This window comes from Molossus molossus, unplaced genomic scaffold (genome assembly GCF_014108415.1).
Source record: "Molossus molossus isolate mMolMol1 unplaced genomic scaffold, mMolMol1.p scaffold_m16_p_3, whole genome shotgun sequence".
In the NCBI taxonomy this organism is placed as follows: Eukaryota; Metazoa; Chordata; class Mammalia; order Chiroptera; family Molossidae; genus Molossus; species Molossus molossus.
Genome location: NW_023425366.1, coordinates 73,087,415 through 73,095,567, shown reverse-complemented (window position 1 = coordinate 73,095,567; position 8,153 = coordinate 73,087,415). Strand labels below are relative to the sequence as shown.

The 8,153-nt window shown below is 41.8% G+C and overlaps 1 pseudogene; it reads right to left on the bottom strand.

Annotated features, from left to right (window-relative positions):
* Positions 1-3,965: 3,965 nt before the first annotated feature.
* LOC118642045 lies at positions 3,966-6,743 on the bottom strand (annotated as a pseudogene).
* Between the last annotated feature and the right edge of the window lie 1,410 nt (positions 6,744-8,153).

The window sequence follows — 8,153 nt, the reverse complement described above, 5'->3', positions numbered from 1 at the left end:
AATATATTGTTCCTACCTTGACAAAGATGCCTTCCTAAGCTTTAAATGCCCCTTGACCAGCCCAGGCTTGGGCATGTGCTCTCCAGCTGTCTATCCACCCTCCTGGAACAGGCCAGAAAAGCTCTCCAGGGGAGGAAGGTTATGTCTTGAGGCCTGTGGTCTCACCCTACAGGTAAGGACATAAACTCCAGCAGGGAGGAACTAGCCCTTAAGCAAAGAATCTAGAATAAGGTCCCTCTTTCTTGAATTTAAGGAGGTTTTCTATAGGATGACTATATAGTAAAATTTTGACCCCAAAAATCCAGAAATGTTTTTGTGAGGTTTTGTATGCCACCTTGTGGTATTTCTATGAACACTTAACATTTAGCATGATATAGAAGGAAAGGAAGATGCTAAACTTAAATGAAGGAAAAATATATTCTGAATGAGAAATAATTGCCTGGTTTGAAAAGTTTTAAAATATCACGATTAACATTTCAAGTGTGAAATTTTCTAATACTGCTAATCTAAAAAAATTAACTCAATAAGATTTATAAAAAAGAAAACTTACTACATGTTTAGCTGCAGGATTCACTTAATGGACTCAAAAAAGATATGTATTAAATGCTTACCATGTTCCAGATACTGTTCTGGCACTGAGGTTATATCAGTGAGAAACAAAAATCCCTGCCCTCCTAGAGTTTACATTCCAGGAGGGTGGTGAAATAGTAACAAGCAGTTCTTAATGTATTTATTTACATACATCCAGTCTTAAAATCCCATTTATAGTCTTCGCACAGACATCTTGTTGCGATCCCTACCTTAATCCTTGAAAAGGATAAGTGTTCTGTTCTACTTATTTTTGGACTTTGTAGAAAGTTATAACAGTATTTTATTTGAGGTCTAAAAGGGTCTGGGCCTTATATTGGAAAACAAAGTCAAAAAGTAATAATCTAAACATCCAGTTTAATGTGGTATAAAAAGAACAGGTGAATAAACAAAGAAAACAGAAGGTTTAAAATCAAGAAGATAATAAAAATTAATGAAATAGAAAATATACATAAAGTGAGGAATAACTGAGCCAAAACTTTGCTCTTTGAAAATACTCATAGAGACAAATCTAGTAAGCCATATTAAAAAAACAACCTAGAGAATTTATAAATAAACAATGTTGTGGTATAAGAGTCAGAACCATGTATACAATGAGGATGTTTAAAAGGGATATTACAACTTTTTCCAGTAAATTTGAAACTAACAAAATTGATAAATTTTGGAGAAATTTAAACTGCAAAAGTGGTTCAAAAAGAAATAATAATCCACATGATTTTACCAAACAATAAAATTTGAGGAATACATAATTTAAATCTTACATAAAGTTTTCAGAGTATAGAAACTGAAGAAACACTCTTAAATCTTGGCATGAGGGTTATATCTTGATATAAAAATCTGGAAAGGATAGAATAAGAAAGGAAAATAACAGGTCATTCTCTCATGAATACAAATACAAAGACCTGAAAAGAAACTGAATCCAATGACTATAACAATATGCGTTGCAGTCAAATTGAGTGGATTCCAAAAGAGCAAGGCTGGTGTCACGGTTAAAAAAACAAACAAAAATCAATTCATACAATCAATGGCTGCATTTCTAAGACTTGGTAAGAAAGAGATGAAATACCTAAAATGGTTTTAACTGAAGATAATATGAGGAACTGTTTAAAGAAGGATCAGTGGAACCCACAAGGGATGGTAGAACACTTGGCGACCAGCAATAGCCAGAAATCTCTCGGCCTAAAGGGGCAAGAGGAGGAAATGCCCAGTGAGAGATGGGTTATGGAAGAGGGTGTAACCATCAGTATTTGTAGCCAGAGAGGGATGCAACCTTTCAGAGCCATAACAGATCAGAACTGTGACAACCACTGTGAAAATTGTGATCACTCTGGAAGCTGGTGAGTGGATTGAAAAAGAGCAGTGAAGCACTAGTTAGGCGGTTGCAGTAATTCAGGTGCTAGATGATGGCATTGCAGCAATGGAGATGGGGAGACAGGGTTCATACCTGTTCTATTTTGAAGCTAGATAAACAGAATTTGCTGGCGTCGGATGTAGGAGTTTAGAAGAAAAGTCTGTGATTACCAAACTTTTTAAGCTTTCATAACTAGAAGGATGGAATTGATGCTGACTGAGATGAAGACTAGAAGGAGCAGGTTTGAAGAAAAGTTCAGTTTTGAACATGTTGATTTTGAGATGCTTTTTATACATTCAAGTGGATCTGTTGAGTAGACATTTGGACATATGAGTCTGGAGTTCAGGAGATGGGAATTCAGCATTCATTGATGCACGGTTCAGACTCTCCAAAATGAAACTTGAATTAATACGTGTCCCTTTGGGGTGGCCAGTTCTCTTTGCTGTAGAGATCTACACTTGTCGTTGACCTGCCACACTTGTTCATCATTGCTGAGGCAGCGGTCCAGAGCATCTGGTGATTGATTAAACATAATCTAGGGCATTATTTATATTACCTGGCAGAGTGAGCAGATGCGGAAGCAAGCTCTCTAGCTTTATGAGTGATAGCAGCCAAGCGTTCAGCCTCTTTCCCCTTTTTGATGGATATAGCAGATGCTAACACCACATTTAAGGGACTACAAATAATGCAGGCAAGTTCTCAAGACTCTCATTCTCATTTGTCAGTGGAAACTGAATGAGGCAAAACATTAGTAAGTAACATTATTTTGCAATCACATAGTACTTTGGCTTTGCTAAGGAATTCACAATCCAATGTAATTTATATAGAATTTCTGAGGTTGTTCCAATATCACTTTCCTATTTTAACCTCAATTTGCAATTTGAAAACTGACGAAAGAAGTTCTTTTTTCACGAATAAGAGTTGGAAATTCTTTGGAACATCTTTCTTTGATTCCACCTCACAAACTTGAAGTTATTAACCTTTAGTTATAAACTTTTTTTGAATTCCTGTCAGTGAATAGTAAAACCTGCAAGTCTTAGCATTGTATGTAATTTTGCTAAAATACCTAAATCATCTAGGTCACCGGGATGCAGGGCTTTGCTGGAGCACGTGCCACGTCAGTTCTGTTGGAGGAGGAAGCTGTGTTTGGCTCCAGTGGTAAAGAGTTTTATTCCAACTCTGATGAATGACTGGAAGGTCATGTGTAAGTGGGGAAGACAGGTCATTGAAGGCAGCAAAGCAGCAGAAAGCTGGATGTTTCCTGTTCACCCCTCACACAAATTCAACTCCTCCCATAGCTAGCTTCACATCTCCCCTCTGGGGGACCTTCTGTCCCTTAGGTTTTGAATCTCAAAGGCTGAGGCTCCTTTACTGAGGAAGCTGAAGTAGGGAGTAGATCACCCGATGGTGGAGTCGGGGTTTACCCAAGACAAGAGGGCAACGCCAGGCAGGGAGACTGCTGTAGGACAGAGTTTCACACACAACAACAATTTCCTCGTATCTATGGTCTCTGCCTGGGTGAGGAAGGCTGTACTGCAGGGAACCTTGTGGGAGGAAGTAGAGCTGTCTTAAGGAGACCATCTGCAGTGTGTTTCACAGCGTGAAGCTGGGGCATTGCTTAGAGAGGCCCTTGGTGGGAATGGACTAATTCAGTGTGTGAAGGAGCCATGACCCGGTTTTGGAAGCCACAATGCATTTCTATATGACCCAGCTGTGACTGGGAGTTTTCAGGCTTTGGCGATGGTCAGTGGTTTACCTGGCTTGAAGATAATTGTTTTTCCTAGGAGTTTTATTGAGACATAATTCACATACTATAAAATTCATTCTTGTAAGGTGAGAAATTAACATTTTTAGTATTCACAGAGCTATGATTTTAATCACTTAATATAGAAACTTTAATGTAAACAACTTGAAACCACCTCTGCTGAGGGGTGTCAGGAGAGAGTAGAAGAGGAGAGGAGGAGCACCTGCCAGCGCTTTCTCCTATTTAGTATCACTCACCTTCTTTCGCCCATGTTCTCTGCACTCACGCAACCCCTCGTAATCTTTCTCCAGAGCTGCAGGTCCTCCGGGCTTCGGAGAACTCACAGTGCTTGCTTGGCGTGTGTGAAACCAAACTGCAATGGCGCAGGTGGGCCCAGGCCTTGGCGAGGGCAGTGGCGTTGCTCAGTGGGCACATGAGCCTCTGCAGCTTGGCCAGGTCTCCCTCAGGGACAGTGGTGGGCGGCTCAGATCCAGTCAGGAGCCAGTCTACAAACTTGATGGTGGGCTTGGTCTCGATGGTGGCAATGACCGCATTGATGTCTTTTGGGACCATGTCCCTGCTGTACCACATGCAGGAGGCCATGTACTTGCCATGGTGAAGCTCATACTCCACCCTCTGGCTGGTGAGTGTGAAGCAGGCATTGATCTTGGCACAGACAGTGGTTCCTAGGTGGCCAGGGTATAGTGGATGCGGGGCTAGGGACCAGATTGGTCTGGAATTCCACCAAGTCTACTTCTGGGTCCTGTCGAATCACCTGGAGGTGGTGATGGCAGGCCCAGGCTGCCAGTTAAGATGACTGAGTTGGTGTATGTGGGCCATTCGAGATCCAGGCTGTGCTGACGTGTTGTAGATTGCTTTGTTGTCACCATGAAGGTACAGTCAGAATGTTGTAGGATCGCGTGAGTAGTCAGGGTGGAGTTGTAGGGCAATGCTGTGGCTGTGGGAACCTGGGGGCTGGGTAAATGACAAATCTGAGCTTGGACTTCCTGCCATGGTCCAGCTCTGTGAGCAGAGACACAACCCCAGAGCCAGTGCTGCTCCCGAAGCCTCATGCACAGAGCAGACCAGCCCAGGCCTAGGTCAGTGATCTCCTTGCCAATGGTATACTGGCCTCTGGTATTATTCTTGGCTGTGTCTTTCTCCCCAGTGATCATCTGCTCCAGTGGAAGAGCTGACCATAGGTCCCTGTGCGCATTTGATTGACCCTGGGGCTCCATGTCCACAAACACTGCTCTGGGTCATGCTTGCCAGCCCCAGGCTCGCTGAAGAACGTGTTGAACCAGTCATCCCACTGTGGATGGTTTTGTCACTTGGCATTTGATCATCAAGCTGATTTCCATGTTCAAGACCATACAGTTCCCAGCAGGCATGACAGCCAGGATTCCCACCTGTCCCACGTGGACAGAGATGCACCTGCACTTGGTGGTTCTTGCTGGGCTCTCACCGAGCTCCCTCCTCCTCTCAGTCCAGCAGTACTCACCCAACCCTTCTTTACTTTCTTTCCTTTTTAAAAAGCTGAACTTAATTTTAATTCTCTCTTATTTATTAAAATAGCACTAGATTAACAAAATATGTAAATGATTTTGAATATCATTATATATATTATATAAATGTACATGTAAAAAAACACAGCTAGCCCAGCCAGTGTGGCTCAGTGGATTGAGCATCATCACATGGACTGAAAGGTCCCAGTTCGGTTCCTGGCTAGGTCACATGCCCCAGTTGTGGGCTCTATCCCCAGCAGGGGGTATACAGGAAGCGGCAGATTGATGTCTCTCTCTCACATCAATGTTTTCATCTCTCTCTCTCCCCCTTCCTTACTTTATAAAAAATCAATAAAAATATACTTTAAAAAACAGCTAAACAATTTCATAAATTTTGGTTTCTGGTCAGAAAATAGTGACTCTCAGCAAAGAGGACATCGACACTATTAATATCTGTGTGACACCTGACATTCCAGATATTTTCAAGTGCTTGGATGCTTGGCATGATGTAGACATAAAAACTGGATGACTAGAAGCTTTTAAAATTATTCTTCTTAGAAACAGAACCGTCATTCACTGAATAAAACCTCTTTTGTGAGGGCACAAACCCATGCAGATTTCTTACTGAGTTTTACCACCAGATGTCAGCCGTTCACTGCACTGGTAAAACTGCTCTGCAGAACTCAGGAATCCATGTGTGCGGATGTCTCTTTCCTCTCCTTCCTTCCACCTCTCTCGCTCCTTCCTGCTGTGACCATCAGTCTGTCTAACCAGTCATCTGTTGATCTATCATCTGTTTACTTATAATGCACATATCTATTCTGGTCTATCTGAATGAAACAGTATTTTAAGGAAAATAGTTTAAATATTTACATATACAAATAAGACAGAGACACTAAATGTCTTCTAAGCTTCGATCTGGAATTCAGGCTTTTTTCAGCCCAGTAACTCGGGGACTCATGCAGTATATTCAGCCTCTGTTTCAGAGCATACTTTCAACAGTCGTGCAGCCACTTTGCTTTTTAAAACTTTTATTAGATTCTTGTTACTCTGGAATTATACTCTTATTGGAAGAGTATCAACAACATACTGAGTAAACTATGCAATACTTGGTTTTTAGAAAGGCGTCGGGGTTATTAAAAAGCTAACTATTAGAGAACTATGCAAAGAGAATTTCCCGTGCCAACAACTTCTATTTTAATTTCTTCTCTCGAATGCCTTCTTCAACATTTACCTTCTATGATCCCTCAGTCCAGACTTTGTCAGGTGCCCAGCTCTGCTTCCAGTGCTGAACGTTAACAATAGATTTATGTTGTCTTTCCCCTCTAGACTGTGAGCTGTTTGAGGTTTGGGAGCTTAGCAGGTATCTACTGATAAATGAATTTTAGTCCCTGAACAGGGACTGCGGCCAGCCTGCAGTGGATTGCTGGTTGCCTACTCAGCAACTGTTTTCTTCTATCTTTCCTTCTTTTCTGAATTTTGTCTGTGAGTCTAGCACTTCTATTGTGGAGCCACAGAATTTAGGGAAAATTAATTCCACTCACGCTTCAAGCATGGGCCTGAGTAGTCTAAAGTAATCCCATTCCCTTTGCTAGGGAGTAGCTCAGAAAATTGATGCATGTGAGGGAAAATTTTCTTAGAGGGTCCAAGGAAAACTCTCTCCACTCCTGAAAGAGTGAACTAACGCAAGATGAACCAGTGGATAAATCTGCAAACCCATTGTCATTTCTGAAAAAGAAAACGCTGTTGTTCTTGTGTTTCTGAATCCTTTGGGGAATTTAATGTAGATATGTGGAGGAGTAGGGGAGTATCAAATTTGCAGACACCTACCAGAGACATCTTTCATATCACATAGGAAAAAAATTTTAGAGAATGAAACCAGCACGGAGGAAAATAGCTTTTGGGAGAGAGAGAGAGAGAGAGAGAGAGAGAGAGAGAGAGAGAGAGAGAGTTGAGCGTGAGCGCTGGCATTATTCTGTGTGTCCCTAGATACTCTCACTCTAGAACTTTTTTTTTTTAATCCTCACCCGAGAATATTTTTCCATTTATCTTCAGACAGTGGGAGGGAGAGAGAGAAACATCGATGTGAGAGAGACACACATGGACTAGTTGCCTCTCACACGACCCCGACCAGGGCCCAGATCAAACTGCAACCAAGTACGTGCCCTTGACTGGAATCGAACCCGCGACTCTTTGGTCCATGGGCTGACATCCTTAACCACTGAGCCAAACTGGTCAGGGTGTACTCTAGAATTTTTATGAGTCAGTGAACCAATAAATCTCAATCTCTCTCTCTCATTTTACACAAATATAACTCAATGAGATTAGCATTCTGATTGGGGAAGCCTGTGTACGCTACTGGAAAAATGTCTAGAAGCTGGGAGGGCAGTAAGGACATGGCCACTGCAGAAAGAGATTGAACATGGGTTCTTCTTGGAGTGCAGAGCGGGGGAGTTGGGGTTGAGGGCAGGACTGACGGGTGAAAAGAGGTTAAAGAGGTAAGTGGGCTTCTGGGGAATGAACTCTCCTTGGTGTTCACTCCTCTTTTCTAAATTGAAACAAAGTTCAGAGCCTTACTGAAATTCTTAAAGATTTCTGTGAATCTTATGACCATTGGTAAATATAATAAATTTTGACTTTATCAAAAATTAAAAACTTCCCTTTGAAAAACAAGGTTGATAGAATCAAAAGATAACCCACATGCTGGGGTAAATAAAATATTTGCAAATCAATGATCTGATAACGGACTTTTATCCAATAAATATAAAGAACACCTCATTTCCAAATAAATTGGACTACTTTGAGTTAGTCCATATATTAAAAGAATAATTTTGCCCAGCCAGTGTGGCTCAGTGGTTGAGCACTGACCCATGCACTAAGAGGTCGCTGGTTTGATTCCCGGTCAGGGCACATACCCAGGTTGTGGGCCAAATCCCCAGTGGGGGGCATGCAGGAGGCGGCCAAT